The sequence below is a fragment of the Suncus etruscus genome, chromosome 17 (assembly GCF_024139225.1).
Source record: "Suncus etruscus isolate mSunEtr1 chromosome 17, mSunEtr1.pri.cur, whole genome shotgun sequence".
In the NCBI taxonomy this organism is placed as follows: Eukaryota; Metazoa; Chordata; class Mammalia; order Eulipotyphla; family Soricidae; genus Suncus; species Suncus etruscus.
The window spans coordinates 42,888,347-42,912,589 of record NC_064864.1 but is presented as its reverse complement, the minus strand read 5'-3'; the positions used below and the strand labels follow the sequence as shown (position 1 = coordinate 42,912,589).

Below are 24,243 nucleotides of genomic sequence, written 5' to 3'. Positions count from 1 at the left end.
TTGGAGTCAGCTGAAATATTAGAGCACTGTAAGTTGATGGACTTCATCAGTTAGCAACTTGATGTGTGGAAAATGCTAGAGTGGGGGTTCAAATGAGCTTAATTCTCTGTGTTCATCCACTTTTAATCTCTTTTAACTGTGATGACCATTGTCTTTTTTTAATATTTTTTTTGTTTTTTTTTGGGGGGGGGCACACCCGTTTGATGCTCAGGGGTCACTCCTGGCTAAGTGCTCAGAAATCGCCCCTGGCTTTGGGGGACCAGATGGGATGCCGGGGGATCGAACCGCAGTCCTTTCTGGCTAGCGCTTGCAAGGCAGACACCTTACCTCTAGCGCCACCTCACCAGCCCTGACCATTGTCTTTTTACAGAAACATTTCTTTTAGTTTGCCGATGTATTTTGACTGAAGGTTATGGGAAAATATGTGTGTTCTTCAGAACCAGTGAAAATATGATGAAGTTTTAAAAACGTAGATGAGTTTTTAGATGAGTGCTAGTTTGAGAACTACTAAATTTGGTGTCAAAAGAGTAACTATTTTCTTCTTTTTGTATATCTCTTCTCTACAAACTCTGTGAACATAAAGATGAAGTATAAAATAGATCATTATTCACAGAAAAAAACTGAGAATATTTTATTCCTGGTAATTGGAAGTATTTAGGGAATTTGATTTTCTTATTAAGAGGAGTAAAGGCTATAGAACTTGAGCAAAAAGGCTACAAAACTTGAGCCTTATTCTCTGCATCCATGACTTGAAGAGGGATGTGAGTGTCAGAAATCCAAGGAGAAAGTTTTCCTTATTTATTTATTTATTTATTTATTTATTTATTTATTTATTTATTTAGTTTTTGGGCCAGACCTGGCAGCGCTCAGGGATTAATTTTGGCTATATGCTCAGAAATTGCTCCTGACAGGCTTAGGGGGCCATATGGGACATTGGGGATCAAACCCGGGTCCGTTGCAGGTCAGCTATGTGCAAGGCAAATACCCTACCGCTGTACTATCACTCCAGCCTCCAGTTTTCGTAAGACTGCCTGTAAACTTTACTGGAAAAAACTGTGTAAGTTGCATGCTTTTGTGAAATGTTGGAAAAGATTCTCATAGATTCTAATGTGAGGCTCATGAAGGTCATGAAGTATTTAAATGAATTAAGAACTGTTGAAATTACTTCTATTCTCTTGAGGACATGTAAGGCATTGTATTGATCCAAATAAACTTTAACAGTCTTTAAGTGTGTTTTTCTTTGTTTATGAATATTAAACATTATATAATGTCTGAAAGGCTATGATTAGCTTACATTTATTTTTGTAGTTCCAAGTTACAAAAATTTTAACTTTTTAATAGGCTTTTTGGCATTTTGCCAGGAATTACTGAGTGGCAACCAAAATGTTTTGCTTTTGAAAAAGCACTTTCAACTTTTCATCTTTTACCTGGTGGAAATCCCAACAGTACAAGATGAAAGCCAGATTTAAGTATGACTTTGGTGAGCAGAGAAGTGGATTATAGATTGCATAATCAGAGGCCCTGCGTTTTGCTCTTTGATAGGGCACTAATGGGGGAAAATTAAGAAATTTATGGTCAGTGCATATATTTTTCCTAAATTTGTCAGTGAAATTGTACTTGAACTAGGTTTTTTTCCTCCAAATTTGTTCATTAACTTTAAATATACAAATGTATATATGATTAGTGCTTTTCCATCCTATTATTAGAAATAAAATATTTATTATATTCTTAGTCTAATATTTTTAGACACATATTAAAAAGGTCAAACCTCATGTTCTTTAATGTGGCATTGAAAGAGCTTAGGGTAATTCTAACCCTAAACTGTGGGTCCAGAGTGTGGCTTGAAGGCATATTATCTTTGAAAACACAAGTGTTTTATTGAGTTCAATGGAATCTTTTCTAATTCTCAGTAACATAATCCTTTTGGATGTTTATTCTCAATTCAAACTGTTGGAATCAACATTGTCAACTTTTACCCTGACAACTTGCTTACTTTCTGCTAAACAAACTTAGCCTAGAGAAGAGCCTCTTTCCTGCTCTCACTTCTCCCAAGCTGCTTCAAAGAGTCCTCAGGCATTTTCCACATTTTTCACCTAAATGCCTGTGCAGAGGTGGTACCTAGCAGTAGACAGAGCATTTGGTGTGCCCTGGTTTGTTTACAAGAAAGTTCAAAAGGTTCTTGTTCCAGGTGTTGGGAAGAAAGGGAGTCATTTCAATTTAGTACCAATGGCGAAACTATTTTAATGTTCTTTAACTAAGTCTTTGATTTTACACAGTGTGGTTTTCTAATTGTTATGAAGTTTAATCCTGATTTCTTGTATAAATTTTGAGAACATAGTCTCCAGACAGCTAAACATAATATTTAAACATAACTAAACTAACTTTTGTAAATATTTCCCTTTTCGGTGATGAATGTATATTGGTAAGGAGGGTGAAGTTGAAGGGGCAGAGACCTTTCAAAGGAAGTGACTTTCTTTACCAACACTTTTACAACACCTACTTTAGAATTTCTGCTTGGTGATGTTCCACTTACTTTATATAACATTGGAATAATGTTTAAAAGATGTTCTTTGCATGGATTTACTTGGGAATGGGTTGAGGAAACTGGTCTTCAAAAATTGCTGTGGCAAAAAAAAATTGCTGTGGCCTGGCTTTATCATGCTTCTGCCTTCCCTCCCTCTTCCCAATTATTTACAGAATTTCAAGAGTATGGATAGCAGTTGTTTTCTGGATAGTTAGTGGCATAGTTTTCATTTTAATATTGGACAACTAAATCAAAATATATAAAAACCTCAAAACAATGGGAGTATTAGTATAGTAAAAATAATATAATTGAAGAGTCACATGGTTAATGCAAGATTAAAAAGATAGCTGTTTCCCTCTACCTCACAAACAAGCAAGCCCTAATTCTTAGTCATTTATTCTAGCTGATGACTGACAGCATTGAGTTGAAAGTCATGTCTTCATGTTCTATGTGGTAGCTACTGATCACTGCTAAACAAGAACCCTTAAATGCAGACAAATGATTTTCTCCCTTTGAGGGTTCTCTGACACTAATAAAGTGATGCCACTATATAGTTCTTGTTGACAGTTTAGTTAATGGAAACTAGTTACTATTATTGAATTTAATCTAATTGAAGTATTCATTTTTTTTTTGGTTTTTGGGCCACACCCAATGATGCTCAGGAGTTACTCCTGACTATGCACTCAGAAATTGCTCCTGGCTTGGGGGACCATATGGGACACCAGGGGATCGAACTGCGGTCCGTGCTAGGCTAGCGCGTGCAAGGCATCTGATGCCTTACGACTTGCGCCACTGTTCTGGCCCCAAAGTATTCATTATATTTTAAGAAACTAGGGGCTGGAGAGATAGCATAGTGGTAGGGCATTTACCTTGCATACAGAAGGATGGTGGTTTGAATCTTGGCATCCTATATGGTCCCTTGAGCCTGCCAGGGCAATTTATGAGTGTAGAGCCAGGAGTAACCCCTGAACACAGCCAGGTGTGACCCAAAAATCAAAAGAAGAAAAAAAATTTAAGAAACTAGGCTTTCTCTGTCTAGAGTACAGGTTGGGGTGGAGTGGGGAGGAGGGAGATTTGGGACATCATGATGGGAATGCTGCACTGGTGAAGGGGGGTGTTCTTTACTTGACTGAAACCCAACTACAATTATTTTGTAATCAAGGTTGTTTAAATAAAGGTTAATAAAAAAGAAACTAGGCTTTCATTTTTGAATGGTATTACACTAGTCTTAATGTGAGATACTTAGTCTGATCTCGGGTACTACACACAAAGTTCTCTGGTCTCATTTTGAAGTCAGTTTATTTTATATAATGATAAATCATTAGCTGAATTCAGTATCTGTACCTAGATGTCAATGGAATAATAAGTGATAAAAATTTGTCTTATTTCTTTGACTTAAATATTGTTGATAGATTCTTTCATCTTGCTGCCTATACCAGAATTTCATTTCTTTTTATTGCTGAGTAATATTTTTGCTATGAATAACTTGTTTCTATATATAGTGATTATGAGTAAATTCACCAGAGCATTTGTTTTCTGATTTATTTATTGATGTTTTCATTTTTCTAAGTACCTGTGAATATATTACTTGATTTCATTGTTAACATTATTAGAAATCACAATTTGTTTTCACTCTAAAGTAGTTACCAAAGTAGCTTGCATTTTATCAACAGTGTGTGAAAGTTCTAATTCCTTTAGATCTTTGCCAACAATTGAATTTTATTTGGTCTTAGTAGTATTGAATAGTTTTAATTGTAGTTAACTTCATGATTAATGATACTAACTCTAAATATGGGTTGTTTTTTTTTTGCCATCTCTATATTTTCATCTTTTTTGATGAAGTGTCTGATCATGGTTTTTCCCATTTAGGAAATTTGACGTTTTTCACTATTGAGATTTGAGAGTTCTTACATGTTCTGGACTCCAAGTCCTTAATATTTTTAAGTACTCATTAATTTTTCATACATTTGCCATATTATTTTCTGAAATGATTAAACCAGTGCTTTTTGTTTGCTTTTGGGCTACACCCAATTATGCTCAGGACTTCTGACTCTGCTTTTGGAATCACTCATGGCAGGGAGTGGGGGACTATATGGGGTAAGAGGGTTTGAAGCCAGGTTGACCATGTTCAAGGCCAATGCTCTACCTACTTGTACTATCAATCCAGCCTCCAATTATAGCACTTCTTATTAGCACTGAATATTAGAGCTGTTAGTTCTTTTTAATCTGACTATAACCAGGGTAATTTTATTCACATATTCTAATTAGTGATTGCTATTTTTCCATTTTTATAAATTACACATTCATATTCTTTACTTTTTAAAAAGTTGAGTGTTGATTTACCAGTTTATAAGTGCTCTTTAAGTATTGGCAATGTTGGGGCCGGTGAGATGGCGCTAGAGGTAAAGTGTCTGCCTTGCAAGCACTAGCCAAGGAAGGACCGCAGTTCCATCCCCCGGCGTCCCATATGGTTCCCCCAAGCCAGGGCAATTTCTGAGCGCTTAGCCAGAAGTAACCCCTGAGCATCAAACGGGTGTGGCCAAAAAAAAAAACAAAAACAAAAACAAAAAAGCATTGGCAATGTTAATCTTTTGTCTATTGAATTATTTTTCTCTTTAACTTTTTATTTTGCAATTCTGTTTTGAATTTAGAACTTAGAACTTTTATTTATGGCTGGAATCTATGTATCTATATAGTGTGATATAAGTATTTAATATTATTTTCCTCCAAGTAACTAGACAGTTTTACATAATCTTCTTTTTAAAATAAAACTTTTTTTTACTACTGAATTGAAACATCCTATTAATTATTATATATTATACCCTCACATGTATTTATATCTATTTCTGAATTTAATTTTTTTTTGGTTACACCCGACAGCGCTCAGGGGTTACTCTTGGCTCTGAGCTTAAAAGTCAGGTGGGCTCAGAGGACCAGAATGGGATACCGGGAATCAAACCACCCTCCATCCAGGGTCTGCTGCATGCAAGGCAAATGCTCAACTGCTGTGCTATCTCTCTGACCCTGAATTCTATTTCTTATTACTTCTCTTTCTTTTACATTTTTTGTTTTTGTTTTTGGGTTACACTGGCAGTGCTCAGGGGTTACTCCTGGCTCCACGCTCAGACATCGCTCCTGGCAGGCTCGGGGGACTATATGGGACGCCGGGATTTGAACCAATGATCTTCTGCATGAAAGGCAAACACCTTACCTCCTTGCTATCTCTCCGGCCCCTCTTTTACATTTTTTTGGGGGAGGGAGCACACCCAATTGTTCTCAGGGATCACTCTGGAGGGGTTTGGAAAACTACATGTGGTTCTGGGAATCGAATCTAGGTTGGCTATTTGCAAGACAAGCATACTATTTTTCCGGCTCCAGAAAGATCTTTGAATCTTTCATGTTGGAACATGAGTTATCTTCTTTTTATGTGTTTGATAATATTTTGTAATTTCCCCATACCTTTTTTGTTAAATTAATTACTTAGTGTCTGATACCTTTACTGATGTCCAGAGTAATTTTTTTTTTTTTTTTTTTGGATCACACCCGGCAGCACTCAGGGGTTACTCTGACTCTATGCTCAGAAATCGCTCCTGGCAGGTTCAGGGGACCCTATGGGATGCTGGGATTCGAACCACTGACCTTCTGAATGAAAGGCAAATACCTTAGCTCCATGCTATCTCTCTGGCCTCGAGAGTAAATTTTTGTGTGTGACTTATTTATAATATTAAGAGAAGTTTTTGGATTTTAAGGTACACAGTCCTCAGAGGAAGTTAGATTTGTTCCTTTTCTAGAGTTAGTTTTCTTTTAATTGATTTAACTAATTAATTTCTATTCTGTTATTTTGCTATGGTTATTGGGATCACACACATGCTTGGTTATGGTACTTCCACATATGGTTGTGGTACTTTACCCGATTGTATATTTAGTTGTGGAACTTGAACACTATTGTGATACTTTTTGGGGGTCCCACACTTAAGTTGCAGTGTTAGTACTGTTTTTGCTGGAGTAATGTCACACTCCTTTGGCTTAGGTGCTTACATATATTCTGGTTGGGTTTTTTTGTTCGTTTGTTTTTTGGGTTACACCCGACAGCACTCAAAGGTTATTCCTGGCTCTACACTCAGAAAACACCCCTGGCAGGCACGAGGGACCATATGGGATGCCAGATTCCAACCACCGTCCTTCTGCATGCAAGGCAAACACCTTATCTCCATACTATCTCTCCGGCCCCTATTCTGGTTGTTTTGATCTCTGGAAGTAGCACTCTTCTAGTTATGGTGCTGAATATCACACACTCTTATTTCGGACCAGGGTTCCCAGACAGTAGAATTGCTAGGACTATGAGCATATCAGCTCTTCTGGGATGTACTGGAGATGAACTTGTGATCTCACTTTTTTTAAATTGAGATCTTAAAATATTATTTTGTTTAAACACCGTGGTTTACAAGGTTGTTCATAATACAGTTGTTTCCCCCCCCCCCCACAGTTACAAAGTTGTTCACGATTGAGTTTCAGTCATATAATATAAAACACTCTTCATCAGTGCACATTTCCCACATCAATGTTCCGAATTTCCCTCCTGACGCCCCCCCCCTCCGCCCTCTACTATACTACTATTGTGGAAAACATTTTTTTCTTTTTCTCTTTTTCTCCCCCCCCCCTTTAAATGCAGTTTGCAATACTGTTACTCAAGGGGTAACATACATATTACTTTATCACTCAGTTCTATAACCATTATAGATATGACAACTATAATTGTCATAGTGCACCTCCCCACTATTTGTTCTTTGTCCTTCATATATTCCTCAGGTTCCATTTTTTATTTAAAAAATTACAAATTTTGCAGGATATATAGAACAGGGGTTAAGGTCTTCTCTTGTATGTTGATGATCTCATTTGATCTTCTGAGCACTGCCAGTGTGAAAACTTCCAAAATCAACTAACCAGTCAACCAAAAAAAGCAAAAATACCTCTAAATCACTACTAAAATAGGATCAATAGTTGGTTTTCACATGATTTTAATAAACTGGCATCACTATTTCATGTTCTTAAACAACTAAATATTCACTAATACTAACACCTTTAAATTTAAAGCATATTTTAATTGGAAATGACAATTGTTATTATGACAGTGATCTATTAATTAATCTATTTCGATTAATATTTTAGAAATTTTTGTTCTTACCTATACACATATATATGCAAATAATGAGTAATTAGAAAATTCACAAGTTTTCAGACAAGCCAAGTAATATAATATGTGACTAATTTTTAAAAATATGTTTCCTCATTAAGCAGAAGAATAAGAATAAATACAGGAGGATATAAGTTATATGTGGTATTTATAATAAATGCATGAAGAAATAAAGTGGTTTAAATATGGTTGTTGAGAACACTCTATGCCTCAAAATACAGTGAGGAGAAGGATAGTGAGGAGGATGAGAAACACAAATACAAAATGATGGGGGATAGGGGCAAAAGGGTCTTAGGTGCATTGGTAATGTTAAAAAAAGGACAGAATTAAATATCCAAGCAAGAGTCAACAGCAACTAAATCATGAGACTCAAACTTTAATAACTGAAATTAAAAATGGGCTAGTTATCATTACAGGTTGGGGCAGAGGGTGGTGGCATGATATGGACTCTGGGAACATTGGTGGGGTAGGTTGATACTGGTGGTGAGATTGGTCCTGAAACATTTTATGTCTAAAACCCAGCTATAAATAACTTTGTAAATCACAATGGTTTGAATTAAAAAATTAAAAATATGCTTTCTCATCACCCCAATTTGTATATAGGGACCATTATTTACAATGCTGTAAATGACAATTTCAGATATATCATGTTCCAACTTCACCTGTTTCAGCATTCCTCCACCCATGTAGCAAGATCTCCTCTTATTCCCCACTTCACTGGCTTAACAAACTCTGATATTACATTTTGCATCATATGTTTATAATAATTTTAACAGTTATGATTTTGACATATACAGTTACCTCACTTTATCACCATCAATGTATCTCAGTCGAAGTACTTATGTTATATTAATTTATGATATCATTCTCATACTTACTTCCCCCTTACTTGGCAGTTTCAGTTCTTTAATCCAAGGCCAATTTGCTATCATATAATATCTTCCATTTTTTGTTTTGACTGCTATTTATCACAGATGAATGCAACTATCTAGTATTGTCTTTCTTGGATTGACTTAATTTAACCTGATACCTTCCATTGAAGTTGCACTGAACTGTATTGATTTCCTCCATTCTTATGACTACATAGTATTCCATTGTAACATATATATAAATATATATATATCACAACTTCTTTGTTCATCTATCATAGAACATTTGAATTATTTCCACAATATAGTATTATATCAAGCACACAGTGAACACATGTGTGCACATATATTTTTGAATAAAGTTTTTATATTTGGAAGGTGATTCTAAGAAGTGAAATTGCTAGGTCATATAGAAGTTTTCCTGTTACTTTCTTTTTTTAATTTTTTTAAACTTTATTTAAAAAATTGCATAGTTGCCATTATATAATTATAATACATTTTTTACTAGATGAATGAAAGCAAATCTATTACAAAATAGAAGAAAATAATAAAGAAGAGAATATAAGTTAAAAAGAAAGAAAAATGAAAAAGCATAGTAGCAATCACATTTATGAAAACTATTATATCTCCACAGAAGTCCTTGATAAATAGCAGAAGAGTTAGTAAACTCTTGTTGTTACCTCTTCATTCTGTTAAATTGGTGTGGTCCTGTAGTTTGGTTAGTTGGTATCCCTAAAGTGAGTCAAAGAGGGATGATGAGGTGGGACCATTGGGAAAATGGTGATTCTGGGTGACGGAGGCAGAATGCGTGGCTTTGACAGGGTGGGGATGACAGAATTTTCTTCTGTTGGAAATTTCAAGTAATGGTTCACTGACTTCAGTTTGTTGTATTTGAAATGCATATTTTCCAAGTCTATTTGAACAAAAATAATTATTCTTTATTGCCTTTGAATTATTACTCCTGACAGATCAAGATTTCCCTGTATTATACACGAAGTGTGTGTGTGTTTTTTTGGGGGGTGAATCTTCTAATTTATTAGATTCCCCAAATGTATCTTTTCTCCTCCCTACCAAATTTCAGAATAACTACAATAAAGAAACTAAAACTGTCTAAGTGCATGTGCATAATTGAACAAATTTTGTTTTCTGTTTTCTGGACAGCAGATAATTTGCTTGATGACAAAATTAGTTTTCAAAAATCTATTTTTTGTTCCTGTAGTATTGATTTCTGCTGTTTTTTTGGTTTATTTCTTGTCTTCTGCTTGTGTTTGGGCTCCTTTGTTGTTAGTTTTCCAGATATTTAAGGTGTGCCTCTAGGTTGCTGATTTTATAATTTTCTTCTTTCCTTATATTGGCCTGTATCACTATGAGTTTCCTCCTAATTATTTCTTTTGCTGTGTTCCATAGATTTTGGTAATTTGTTTCTCCATTATCATTAGTCTCAAGGAATCTCTTTATTTCTTCCTTGATTTCCTCTTTGATCTAGTTGTTAATGAGCAGCATATTGTTTAGTCTGCAGGTATCAGTTTCTCCACATCCCCTTTTTACAATCAGTTTAGATCTCTGTGGCATTTTTGTCTGATAGGATGCTTGGTATAATTCTCATGTTTCTGAATTTTTTGTAAATTAGACTTATATCCTAAAATATGTGCTATCCTAGAAAAAGCTGTTCTGCTATAATGTTGTGTAAGGTTGCTATTATAATTGGGTATTAGGTTTATGTGACCTTTGAGTAGTTCATTTAGTTGGTTTGCATGAATGTTGCAATGTTGAATGTTCTTTTTTTTTTTTTTTGTCTGAGAACATTTTTATCCCTACCTCTCATAAAAATGAGAGGTTTGCTAGGTAGTAGACTCTAGGTTAAAATTTTCTTTCATTCAGTAATTAAAATATGTTATTCCACTCTTTTCTTGCTTGGAGCATTTCATGGGAGATATGGTTTGATTCTTATGTTTTAATTTTTTATACTTAAGGTTTTTCTTCTCTCACTGCTTTAAGGAGTCTCTCTCTCTCTTTCTCTCTCTCCCCTGCCATTTTGATTATTATATATCTTGGTGTTGTTTTGTTAGGGTCTATTTTGTTTGGCACTCTTTTTGCCTCCTGGATTTGTAATACACATTTGATATATTGTGTGTAAATATTTTTCCATTCAGTGGGGTGTCTTATTATTTATGCATATTCATCTGTATACTATGCTTTTGTTTTTAATTTTTTTTAAATAGAAAGGCTTATTGAAAAGTAGAAGGGAACAGAGAGAAATTCCCAAACCAGGAAAGAACAGTATAGGACTAAGTTTAATATGCTTTTCTTAATTATACTTTTTGTATGTCCTTCTATATCAAGTAAAAATTTATATTATTTTCATGTTCACATTATTATACTGTAATATATTGCATTTTATCTGTTTCATGTGTAACACATGTGTACATCTATTGCACATGTATCTTTGTGACATTTTAATTTTTATTAATATCTTTAAACACCATGATTACAAACCTGATTGTAGTTGGGTTTCAGTCATGAAAAGAACACCCCCCCCACCAGTGCAACATTCTCATCACCAATGTCCAAATCTCCCTCCTTCCCACCGTACCCCCAACTGTACTATAGACAGGCTTTCTACTTCCTTCCTTCATTCACATTGTTATGATAGTTCTCAATGTAGTTATTTCTCTAACTGCACTCATCACTCTTTGTGGTGAGCTTCATGTTGTGAGCTGGAAGTTTTAGCCCTCCACTCTTTTGTCTCTGAAAATTATTTCAAGAATGTCTTTTATTTTTCTTAAAACCCATGGATGAGTAAGACTATTTTGCGTCTATCTCTCTCCCCCTGACTTATTTCACTCAGCATAATAGATTCCATGTATATAATGTATAGGAAAATTTCAAGACATCATCTCTCCTAATGGCTGCATAATATTCCATTGTGTATATGTACCACAGATTTTTTGGCCATTCATCTGTTGAAGGGCATCTTGGTTGTTTCCAGAGTCTGGCTATTGTAAATAGCTCTGCAATGAATATAGGTGTGAGAAAAGGTTTTTTTAAATTTTTTGTTTTTGGGTCACACCTGGCAGGGCTCAGAGGTTACTCCTGGCTTTATGCTCAGAAATTGCTCCTGGCAGGCTCAGGGAACCATATAGGATACTGGGATTTGAACCACCATCCTTTTGCATGCAAGGCAAATGCCTTACCTCAATGCTAACTCTCTGCCCCCGAGGAAGGGATTTTTGTATTGTATTTTTGTGTTCCTAGGGTATATCCCTAGGAATGGTATAGCTGGATCATATGGGAGCTCAATTTCCAGTTTTTGGAGGAATCTCCATATCGCTTTCCATAAAGGTTGGACTAGATGTCATTCCCACCAGCAGTGGATAAGAGTTCCTTTCTCTCCAAATCCCCGCCAGCACTGCTTATTTTCATTCTTTGTGATGTGCTCCAATCTCTATGGTGTGAGATGGTACCTCATAGTTGTTTTGATTTGCATCTCCCTAATGATTAGTTATGTGGAGTATTTTTTCATGTGCCTTTTGATCATTTGTTTTTCTTTTTTGTCAAAGTGTCTGTCCATTTCTTCTCCCCATTTTTTTTAATGGGATTAGATGTTTTTTTCTTGTAAAGTTCTGTCAGTGCCTTGTATACTTTGGACATTAGCCAATAGTGAATAGTTTCTCCCACTCAATCGGTGGCTCTTGTATCCTGGGCACTGTTAACTTTGAGGTGCAGAAGCTTCTCAGCTTAATATATTCCCATCTGTTTATCTCTGCTTCCACGTGTTTGGAGAGTGCTGTTTTCCCCTTAAAGATGCCTTTAGTCTCAATTTCATGTAGTGTTTTACCTATATGTTGTTCTATATTCCTTATGGTTTCAGGTCTGATATTAAGGTCTTTAATCCATCTTTAATCCTGCATACATGATGTTAGCTGGGGGTCTGAGTTCACTTTTATACCAGTGGCTAACTAATTTGCCAATACCACTTGTTGAAGAGGCTTTCCCTGCTGCATTTAGGATTTCTTGCTCCTTTATCAAAAATTAGGTGATTTTTAAATTTTAACTGACAGAAATTTACAAGAAAATAACATCTAATCCCATTAAAAAATTAGAATGGGGAACATTCTCTTAGTACTTAAGCCTATTCCACTGATCTGAGGTCTGCCTTTATTCCAATACTATGCTGTTTTGATAACTATTGCTTTGTAATACAGTTTAAAGTAGGGGAAAGTAATGCCTCCATATTCCTTTTCTCAAGGATTGCTTTAGCTATTTGAGGGTGTTTATTTTTTCGAAATAAATTTCAGAAATGTTTGATTCACTTCTTTAAAGAATGTCATGGGTATCTTTAGAGAGACCATATTAAATCTTTATAATGATTTGGGGAGTATTGCCATTTTAATGATGTTAATCCTGCCAATCCATGAGCAGGGTATGTGTTTCCATTTCAGTGTGACCTCTCTTATTTCTTGGAGCATGCTTTTATAGTTTTTATGTATAGGTCCTTCACGTCCTTGGTCAAGTTGACGCCAATATTTTTGAATTTGTGAACACTAATGTGAATGGGGTTGTTTTCTTAATGACCATTCCTTTCCTATCATTATTGGTGTATAAAAAGGCCATTGATTTTTGTGTATTAAAATTGTAGCCTGCCACATTGCTATATGAATCTATTGTTTCTAGAAGCTTTTTGGTAGAGTCTTTAGGTTTTAGGTAGAGCATCATGTTATCTGCAAACAGTGAGAGCTTGACTTCTTCCTTTCCTATCTGGAGTCCCTTGATATCTTTTCTTGCCTAATCGTTATAGCAAGCACTTCCAGTATAATGTTGATTAGGAGTTGTGAGAGAGGACAGCCTTGTCTTGTACCAGAATTTAGAGGGAAGGCTTTTTTAGTTTTTCTCCATAGAGGATGATATTTGCCATTGGCTTTTGGTAGATGACCTTAACTACATTGAGAAAGGTTCCTTTCATTCCCATCTTGCTGAGAGTTTTTTTTTTTTTTCACAATAATGGGTGTTGGATCCTATCAAATGCTTTCTCTGTGTCTATTGATATGATTATGTGATTTTTATTTTTCTTGTTGTTGATGTTGTTTATTATGTTGATAGATTTATAGATCTTAAACCATCCTGCATTCCTGGGATGAAACCTACTTGATAGTAGTGAATGATCTTGATGAGGCATTGGATCCTATTTGCCAGGAGTTTGTTGAGACTCTTTGTATCTGTGTTAATCAGGGATATTGGTCTGTAATTTTCATTTTCGGCAGCATCTCTGTCTGGTTTTGGTATCAAGGTGATGTTGGCTTCATAAAAGCTGTTTGGAAGTTTTCCCTTTTCTTCAATTTTATGAAAGAGCCTGGTCAGGCTTGGTAATAATTCTTCTTGAAAGGTTTGAAAGAATTCATTAGTAAATCCATCTGGGCCTGGATTTTTGTTTTTGGGCAGACATTTGATTACTGTTTTAATTTCCTCAGTAGTGATGGGGGTGTTCAGATATGCTACATCCTCCTTATTCAACCGTGGAAGTTTATAAGTTTTCAAGAATTTATCCATTTCTTCCAGGTTCTCATGTTTAGTGGCATAGAGTTTCTCAAAGTAGTCTCTGATTACCCTTTGAATCTCTGCAATATCTGTAGTGATATCCCCCTTTTCATTTCTAATATGGATTATCAAGTTTCTCTCTCTCTCTCTCCCTCTTTCTTTGTGAGTTTTGCCAATGGTCCATCAATCTTGTTTATATTTTCAAAAAATCAACTTCTACTTTCATTGATCTTTCGGATTGTTTTTTGGGTTTCCACTGCATTGATTTCTGCTCTAAGCTTTGTTATTTCCTTCTGTCTCCCTACTTTTGGTTCCTTTTGTTGATTATTTTCTAATTTTATAAGCTGCGTCATTAAGCTGTTCAGGTATGCCCCTTCTTCCTTTCTGATGCATGCTTGCAAAGCTATAAATTTTCCTCTCAATACCACTTTTGCTTTTGCTGTCCCATAGATTCTGATGGTTTGTGTCTTCATTGTCATTTGTTTTCAGGAAAGTTTTGATTTCCTGTTTGATTTTATCTCAGACCCACTGGTTGTTCAGTAGTAGGCTGTTTAAATTCCAGTTGTTAAAGTTTTTCTTCTGTGTCCCTTTGTAGTTCATATCTAATTTTAGAGCCTTGTGGTCAGCGAAGGTAGCCTGCAAAATTTCTATCCTCTTGATTTTATGGAGGTATGTTTTATGTGCCAGCATGTGGTTTATCCTGGAGAATGACCCATGTACATTGGAGAAGAATGTATATCCATGTTTCTGGGGATGGAATGTCCTATATATATCTACTAGGCCTCTTTCTTCCATTTCTCTTTTCAGGGCTAGTATATTTTTGTTGGGTTTCAATCTGGTTGGCCTATCAAGTGTTGACAAGCCCTTTTGAGATGCCCCACAATTATTATGTTATTATTGATGTCCTCTTTCAAATTTGTCAATAATTGTATTAGATAATTAGCTGGTCTCATTGGGTACATATATGTTTAGTAATGTGATTTCTTACCTTTGCATATATCGCTTGCTTAGTATGAAGTGTCCATCTTTGTCCCTTACAACTTTTCTGAGTCAAAAGTTTGTGTATCAGTTATTAATATGACCACCCCAGCTTTTTAAGGGTGTTGTTTACTTGGATGATTTTCTCTAGCCTTTGATTTTGAGTCTGTTTGGTCTGACTATTCAGATGTATTTCTCTTAGGCAGCAGTAGGTTGGGTTCATCTTTTTGATCCATTTCATCACTCTGTGTCTTAATTGGTGCACTTAATTCATTGACATTGAGGGAGATGATTGTCATAGAATTTAATGTCATCTTTGTGTATAAGTTTGATGTGTTTGTTGGTCTGTCTTGTCTTAAAGTAGTTCTTTCAGTTTTTCTTTTAAGGCTTGTTTTGAGTCTGTGAAGTTTGTGAGCTGTTGCTAATCCGTGAAACTATGTATCCTTCCTTCAAACCTGAATGTGAATTGGCTGGGTACAGTATCTTCTGCAGTGTCTTCTGGCCTTAAGAGTTTCTTGTGACATGTATGCTGTAAGTCTTAAGAATGCCCTTTTGAATGTAATTTCCCTTTTTGATCTTGCTGCTTTCCGTATTCTATCTCTATCTGTGGGATTCGTCATTGTAACTAGGATGTGTTTTGGAGTGTTTTTCTTCCGGTCTCTTTTAGCTGGTACTCTTTGGACATGCAGAATTTGATTGCATACAGTTTTTAGCTCTGGGAGTTTATCTGTGATGATGTCTTTGATTGTTGATTCTTTTGGGGGATCTCCTTCCTGGGCCTTTGGGACTCCAATGATTCTTATGTTGTTTCTGTTGAATTTATTAAAGACTTCTATTTTCATCTGTTCACATTCCTTGAGTACTTTTTCCATTGTCTGATCATTTGCCTTAAGGTTCTTTTCCAATCTCTTATGCTGTATGGAGTTATTCTGTATATCATTTTCCAATTCACTGATTCTGTCCTCAGCTGCTGTTACCCTGTTGGAGAGGCTTTTCATTGAGTTTTTCGGTTCAGCTACCGTGTTTTTCAGATCTGTTATTTTAATTTGGAGTTATCTGATTTTTGTCTTTGTGTTCTGTTCAGCTAGAGCTATGTTTTCTTTGGTTTCCACAAGGATCTTCCATATTTCTATTCTAAACTCCTTATCTGAGAGGATAATCAGATGTTTGGTAATTTTTGGGTCATCAGAGCTATCATCTTCATTCTCTGTACATGGTGTTTGTCTGCGAGGTTTCCCATTGTCACATTTGTAGTGTGATTATTTTCTGTGTGTTATGGTGTGGTTCATTTGTTAGAAACAGTTCTGCCATGAAGTGGAGCGGCTGTGCTCTTCTGGGGCTTCTAGAAGACAAATTTTTGGGCCCTTCCTGGCCCCCTCAGGGGAGCTTCAGGAGACCAGAGAAGAGAAACATGCAAAGCCGAGAGGTCCCCTCAGCTTCTCCCAGTCGCTAATCTCACATCTGGGCTGACCCCTTCACAGACAGAAGTGTCACCCCTCTGCCTGGCATCCCTTATACCCAGTTTTTACTCTCTCCGTCTCTCTTGGCCTTTTGGCCTGAGCAGCTCTAGGAGACAGCCCTTCCTGGCCCTCTCAGACTGTACCATTTAAAATTTTTTTTGAATAATATCTTTATTTAAGCACCATGAGAAGAATAATATGCCAAAAATGAACGCATTTTTACAATTTTGATATATAGTAAATGGACTTCCAGAATGAATATTCTAGTTAAAATTTACATTAAGATGTATCAGAGAACACAGTTCATAATTTTTCCTCATATTTTTTAGTTACTAGTGAAACTAATAATTTTGACATGCCAATTTTTCTTTCTTCTGTGAGCTGTCCATTTCTTTAGTTTTATTTTATTTATCTATATTTGTTTTGGTTTTGGGCCATACCCAGTGATGCTCAGTTTCAGGCATATGATGGTTCTTTCATCAGTGTCCACCTCCCTCCACCAGTGTCTTTAATCCTCTCCCATCTCCCATCCTTTATCTATGGCAACTACCTTTTCTTTCTAATAGGGACTGTGGTTTGCTATACTATTACTAATATGGTTTCATACATAATAACACTTTACTTACTACCTTCTAGCACCCCCTAGGATGTGGCCTTTGCTTATTTGATCAGCTACATTTATCCTATCCATTTCTTCCCCCATGTTCTCCTGATGTTTTGGGGCTGGGATGATCTAAAGAATATGTTTTAAGACACATCATATAAAAGAAATTGTTTGTAAACCTCAGAATCTCAGCATTTGAACTCATGGTTGTAACAAATTGAGAGCAACTTTTGAGTTAAATAGAAGAATCCTTAAAAGAAAGCTCAAAGAAAATTAAGAACTCATAGTGAATTTTGTTTTAAGTTAATGAACAAAGTAACATGTCTTTTAATGAAAGAGTATGATAAAAGGACCAGAAAAAAAAATCCAGAGTGGCAGAACTGCAACATCAAGAGCATTTGAAATAAGGGACATAGTAATGACATTCATGCCCCCATAAAAGAGTAAATTAGAAGCAGCTGGGACAGAAGACTAGGCTGGCAGAACTATCAAGAAATATCACAATAAGGAATGAAGCACAGAATACCAAATGAAGGATGTTTTGGAGACATTGTGCCCTTTCTTTATTTTTATTAGAGCAGTTGAATTTTTTTAAGGAGTCAGAAAATTGGTCTCTAGTCATAGAAAATAGAGGGTTGACTTTAAAGCACTATTATTTGTAACTAGATGAAATGATGAGTATTTGCAAAATAAGTGTTGAGACCAGGGCTCAGTTCTTGTTTTGCAGGTACCAGCTTAGTGCAGATACAGACAGCAGTGTTATTTACCTGTGCTTCACAGGGTTTGGGTTAAACAAGGTAGTGAACTTAATAATTTTTAAATTAATTTAATTGTAGTTCTGTATCTCTTTCGTTGTCTAAAAGAAGGTTAAGATATTTTAGAATTTCTATTTCATTTTCATCCTTATAGATTACAAGAATTTGCTAATGCCTACTTAAAAATGAATAGTTTTGTAACTGATAGAAATCTTCACATGTAAAATAGCATATCTTTATTACAGTCTAAAAATAAAATCTAGTTTTGTTGTCTTCCTAATTAGTTTTGAATCCAAGTGTTTGAATAAAAATGATTATCTAAAGGATGGTGGTTCGAATCCCGGCATCCATATGGTTCCCTGTGTCTGCCATAGGCGATTTCTGAGCATAGAGCCAGGAGTAACCCCTGAGCGCTGCCGGGTGTGATCCAAAACAAACAAACAAACAAACAAAATGATTATCTGAACTCTGACAATCTTGTGGGAAAAAGGACAGATACCTGCAGTGGGTTGTTTATTTTGATTTTTAGACCACACCTGCTGTACTCAGGGTTTACTTACTCCTGGCACTACACTCAGGGATTGTATGAGTCTTCTTGGGAACCATATGTATTGTCGGGGATCGAATATGGTTTGACTGTGTATAAGCCAAGTATCCTACCAACTGTACTGTATCTCCAGCCATGCAGTCAGTTTTATGGATTGATAGCCTAAGCAATAAATCTGAAATTTAAATAAACATAAGTATTCCCTAGAGAACCTAGTAGAAAAATGAGAATTCTTAGACTATAGTCCAAGTTCTTGAGTGGAGACAGGAAATTCCAGTAAGTACTTTAGATACTTTTGATTAAAATAGACTTTTAATCACATTTGGAAAATATAGAGTTACAACATTATCAAACTATCATTGTAATAAGGGAATAAGATATACTAATGATATACATATAAAATAATGGTTTTTGAGATATATTAGTTTATTTATCACATTAATTGAAAACATTTTATCACATGTACTTTCATTTAAAGATATATATATATATATTTAAATTTTACTTAGTTTTATAAGTTTTTACATTTATAGTTGTAAAAGTAGGTATTCTAGTATTAATTTACTGTGTGGACAGCCTTACTATATCAGAATTTCCTAATAGCTTAGTGTACTTTTTGAACAAATTTTCTCATTCATTTAGGATATATTTATTGAGAATTCAGAGTGCTAGAAATAGTTTTTAATTGTTATAGAACATAACAATGACTTGTTTAGAAGGGAAGATAAAAACCAAAATGAATAAATGTTTGTTAGATGATGCTGATTGTTTCACGTTAAAAAGAAAGTGCAAGAGGAAACTAAGGTATTATAAGGAGGATGTAGAAGGAAAAATTAGGAAAGTGATATTTGTGGGCCAGAAACCTAGGTTTGATTTTCGGCATCCCATATGGTCCCCTGAGTCTGCCAGGAGTGATTTCTGAGTGCAGAGCCAGGAGTAAGCCCTGAGCACAGCTCAGGTGTGGCCCCAAAACCAAAAAAAAAAAAAAAGAAAGAAAGAAAGGAAAGTGTTATTTGCATAATACCTCAAGTCAGAGATGGGGTCAGGGGATGGGGATTGGGTACCGAATAATACAGTAATTAAATGTAGTATAGAGAATGGACAGATTGATTGAGTATGGACAGAGACCATCAATATTCTAGAATACTTTCTTGTTCAGGAATCCCTGGTGGCAGGAGAGAAGTATAAGCAAGGGGTCTATAGCAGAGAGGTAGATTCAATGGGTTAATGAGGAGGGGGAATTTAGCCAGTTAGGGATAAAATGAAAGAACACTGATGGTTTATGACCTAGGTAATTTTTTTGGTTATAATACCAAAGTCACTATAATGCATTACAGTAATTTAAGATTTTTTTTTAATCTGGTTAAGAATTGCCACACAAGACCATTAATGTAAAAAATATTTGAGACCAGGAAAAATGTTTTATTTCTCTTAATTAAACCAGCAAATGTACTTAACAAATATTCTCTGATCTGAGATGCATTTCTAGATGAATTGTCAGAAATGGGGTTCAAGATTGAAATAGGCTTGTTAAGAATTTTGGGGAGGGGCTGGAGTGATAGCACAGTGGTAAGGCATATGGCCAACACAGGACAGACCCCTGTTTGAATCCCGGCGTCCCATATGGTCCCCTGAGCCTGCCATGAGGGACTTCAGAGTGAAGAGCCAGAAGTAACCTCTAAGCACTGCTGGGTGTGACCCAAAAACCAAAAAATAAAAAAAAATTTGGGGAGATCATGATTAGAAAATGATTATGATAGTGTCAAAGTTCAGTAAATCTTTGATAACCATTTCTTGATTTTAATTCCTGGTCCTTAGTTGTGTTAATTTTAAGACCTCACAATCACAATCACAATCACAATCACAGTAGCCTTGCCTTTGAAGAAGATCATTTCAAAACAAATTTAAATTGCATATTTTAGTTTTTTTATTATTGTATCTTTTCTACCAAGTAATGTTATTATTAGAAAGGTTTTTCCCTTCAAATTTAGGACTTAAAATTATAAAGGAACCAAAGCATAATTCATAGCTTTTGAATGTTTTATAACCTGATCAACTGGTAGTGGAATCTAGATAGTTTTACTGAACTTGCTATTTTGGGACAGTTTTAGATAAGGTACTGTTAAGTATTCCTTCAAAGCAATGGAAAGCCATTGAATTTTATTAATGAGACTATTATTCTTAACTATAGAGTTGTTGTTTTTTTTGTTTTTTTTTTTTTTTTTTTTTTTTTTTTTTTTTGGGTTTTTGGTTTTTGGGCCATACCCGGCAGTGCTCAGGGGTTACTCCTGGCTTGTCTGCTCAGAAATAGCTTCTGGCAGGCATCGGGGACCCTATGGGACACCAGGATTCGAACCAACCACCTTTGGTCCTGGATCGGCTGCCTGCAAGGCAAACACCATTGTGCTATCTCTCCGGGCCCAACTATAGAGTTTTAATGGATTGATTACCACCTGTGGTGAATGAGTAATATTCAGGATAGGGTGATAGAAGTGTTACTAGAACCATGAAATGGTTGGAATTGTCTGAGGGGTGGGGATAAAAAGGGCTAAAGAGTTTGAAACTGAAGAGAAAGGGAGAACCTTGAGATATTAATAGATAGGACAATTGGTAATTGAATGTGGATGTCTGTGCTTGTGTGTATGTAAGGGGGTGGTGGGAGGAAGGTGAAGATGGAGTTAGACTAGGAAGAATCAAAAGTGCAATTAGATAAGCCTTAGAATTATGAGTAGCCTATATTGCCAAATTATTTGTTTCTAGTTGTATTTAAATTTTATTTGTGATCATAAATGCCCTGGAATTATTCATTTAAAGTTAAGTGAAAAGTAATGAATGAAAAAGAAAAATATAAATTAACAGAGTCGTGAAAAGTAATGAATGAAAAAGAAAAATATAAATTAACAGAGTCAAACTACTTTGGAACTGAGTTCAGCTTTTATTTGAATACTATTAGTAACTATTTTTATAAATTATCAGCAATAACCAGAATTTGTTTTTTCTTCTCTTTAATTAAGGAGATGGAATTATGGAAATAAAGACTTGCTCTGACTGGTCATCAGGATAATATCATGCACATGAATGTCGACTTAAAGTCTAGCTCCTTAGGTTGTTAAAAGGTCACACAAGTCCTACCTGACTGTGAAACTCTTTTTATGATCAAATCTTTTTTTGCATTACTTCTGGTATTTTGTGCAGATTTGAGAGGAAAGAGCCAAAGCCAAGCAATTCTCAACAAAGGGGATTTTAGCAGTCACATTAGGAATATGCAGAGGGCCATAGTCTGCCCTCAAATGCACACCCAGAATTTCCATTGACGTCAGTACTTAGTGCTCACACATATCCAAGGGCAGGATCTGGTCCTTAGAAATTCAATTAAATAATTCCCTGTGTGGGATGCCAAAAACTATCATGATTTGCTGAGAGGGACAAGCTACTAACCATGAAAGGGAAGTTTTTCAGTAGTAATTTCAACACTGATGGATTAAGATCACCAAGGATATGCAAAATATGGGCCCTGCCCAGTACTGCTTAAGTTTACAAACATTATGATCTGCAAATGTGTTTTCAAGAGTCCACATGATTTTTCAAACATGCAGGAAATAACTCTAGTGAAGTTTTCATTCTTTGCTTCTTTATGCTTTAAAATATAGTGCAATTACAATTCTAAATGCTTACATTCCAAGATCACTGTCATTCTACAATTTTAATCTTTGAATAATACAGTGAAAGATAAACATTGTTCAAACTAGTGCTGCATCTCAAATTTTGGTGGATGCACTTTTCTCAATGGAGGTGTGCAGAGTTTGAGAACTGCTAGGCATCTTCTGGACTCAATGAATGAGAAAGTAATAGTTTGATCTTCTGATTTGGGGGTTGGTTGGAGGTTGAACTTCTGTGAGAAATAGGCCTTTTTGCGTAGTAGTAAATAAAATAGAATATTTGAGACTGTGTCACAACATAAAGAACACATTTGCTCTTTTCAAATAATTTGTTTTCCATAAGAAATCTAATTTGAATATATACAGAGTTAAAGGTGCTCCAAACAAGTCTCCCGAAGATTTTTCAAAATATTCTAAGATATGCCACTTTGGCATGAGAATTTTTTTATTGTATTAACTACTTTATTGGTGATCCAATAATCTTCACAAATATAACTGTTAATGAGCTTTATCCCCTTCTTTTTCCATCTATTTTTAATTCTATATTTTCTTTTTCCTTTTTAATATAATAATTTTTATTTTGACTAAAGTGGATTACATATCTTTCACAGTAATATTTTAGGTACATATTGACATTGAATCAGGGGAATTCCCACCACCTAAGTTGTCCTCCCTCCACCCCCGTTCCAACATGCATCCCGTATCCCCCTCTCTAACCCCCATGAGAGTTATTTTGAGCTGAGGTTATTTGAGGCATGCAGTCTCCTGAGAAACTTTTACCATTTTCTTAACTAACTAGAAGAATGAGAGTGGGGCTATTACTACCAATCATTAGGTTTACATACAGAAGTAGATATATTTCTCTGAGAGCTGTATTTCTTTATATGTCAGAGAAAACATGTAATTACTGAGCATATGGTCTTCATCATATAAGTTAGCCTCTCTTATCATGTGTGTCCCCTTCTCTCTTTGAAGCCCCAGACCCCGTCCCATTTCTTAGCAGAGAATCTTTTTTTTTTTTTTTTTTTTTTGGTTTTTGGGCCACACCCTGTGACGCTCAGGGGTTACTCCTGGCTATGCGCTCAGAAGTTGCTCCTGGCTTCTTGGGGGACCATATGGGGCGCCGGGGGATCGAACCGCGGTCCGTCCTAGGCTAGCGCAGGCAAGGCAGGCACCTTACCTCCAGCGCCACCGCCCGGCCCCAGCAGAGAATCTTTTATTATCCACTCCCTTCCCCCATTTGAGTTTCCATTCCTGTGCAGATTCCCTGTACCCTCATTTTCCTCACTGGAATAGGAGTCTTCATTCCTACTTAGATCATTTAATACATAGGGAATGGAAAAGGTCTTTTTCACCTGATAATTCCTCTGATACTGTTTTGATTATCTACTCCAAGAAGTATGGGAAATTTTTCTCTGTACTCTTTTAGAGACCATAATCAACTATATTCTTCACATAGAAAAACTGTTTGTGCAACCATATTTAGGTTGTTTAAAAATACCTTTTCTTTTCTTTTTGGGTGATTTTGGCCTACACCTGCCTATGCATAGGGCTTACTCCTGACGCTGTGCTCAGGGATCGCTGTGGCAAGGGTGAGGGAACCGTTTGGGATTCCAGGGATTGATCCCAGATTAGCTATGTACAAGGCACACAACCTACCTTAATAATACTTTTCTGTAACTATTAGTTCCGTTAAGCAAACTTTCCTTGTGTGACTCTCTTAGGCTTTTTAGGCTGTCATTCTGGGTTTACAGCCCAGTCCCAGCTATTGGGATTTGGCATTACTTGAAGGAATAGACATATGAACCTACTTACAGAATATAGAAGGTGGGAATCTCTGTAAAGACATATAAATAAAATACTTGGAGCCAAAGAGTGATAAAGAAAAGTCCAAATTTTCTAGAAGTTTTTGGTAAGATCACTTAAAATTTTTTAACAAATTCTTTAATTGAATCACCATGAGATATATAGTTACAAAGTTGTACGTGACTGAGTTTCCGTCATCACTGTCCAACAACCATCCCTTTACCAGTGCACATTTCCTCCCACCAATGTTCCCAATTTCTCTTTCATCCTCCCTACCCTCTCTCCTGCCTGCCTCTTTTCTTTTCCCTCTTT

At 35.7% G+C, this 24,243-nt stretch overlaps 1 protein-coding gene across 3 annotated transcripts in view; it reads left to right on the top strand.

The window, feature by feature from the left end:
* Positions 1-24,243, top strand: part of HPSE2 (heparanase 2 (inactive)) — a 722,966-nt gene that overhangs the window by 64,029 nt on the left and 634,694 nt on the right. The window lies entirely within an intron of this gene.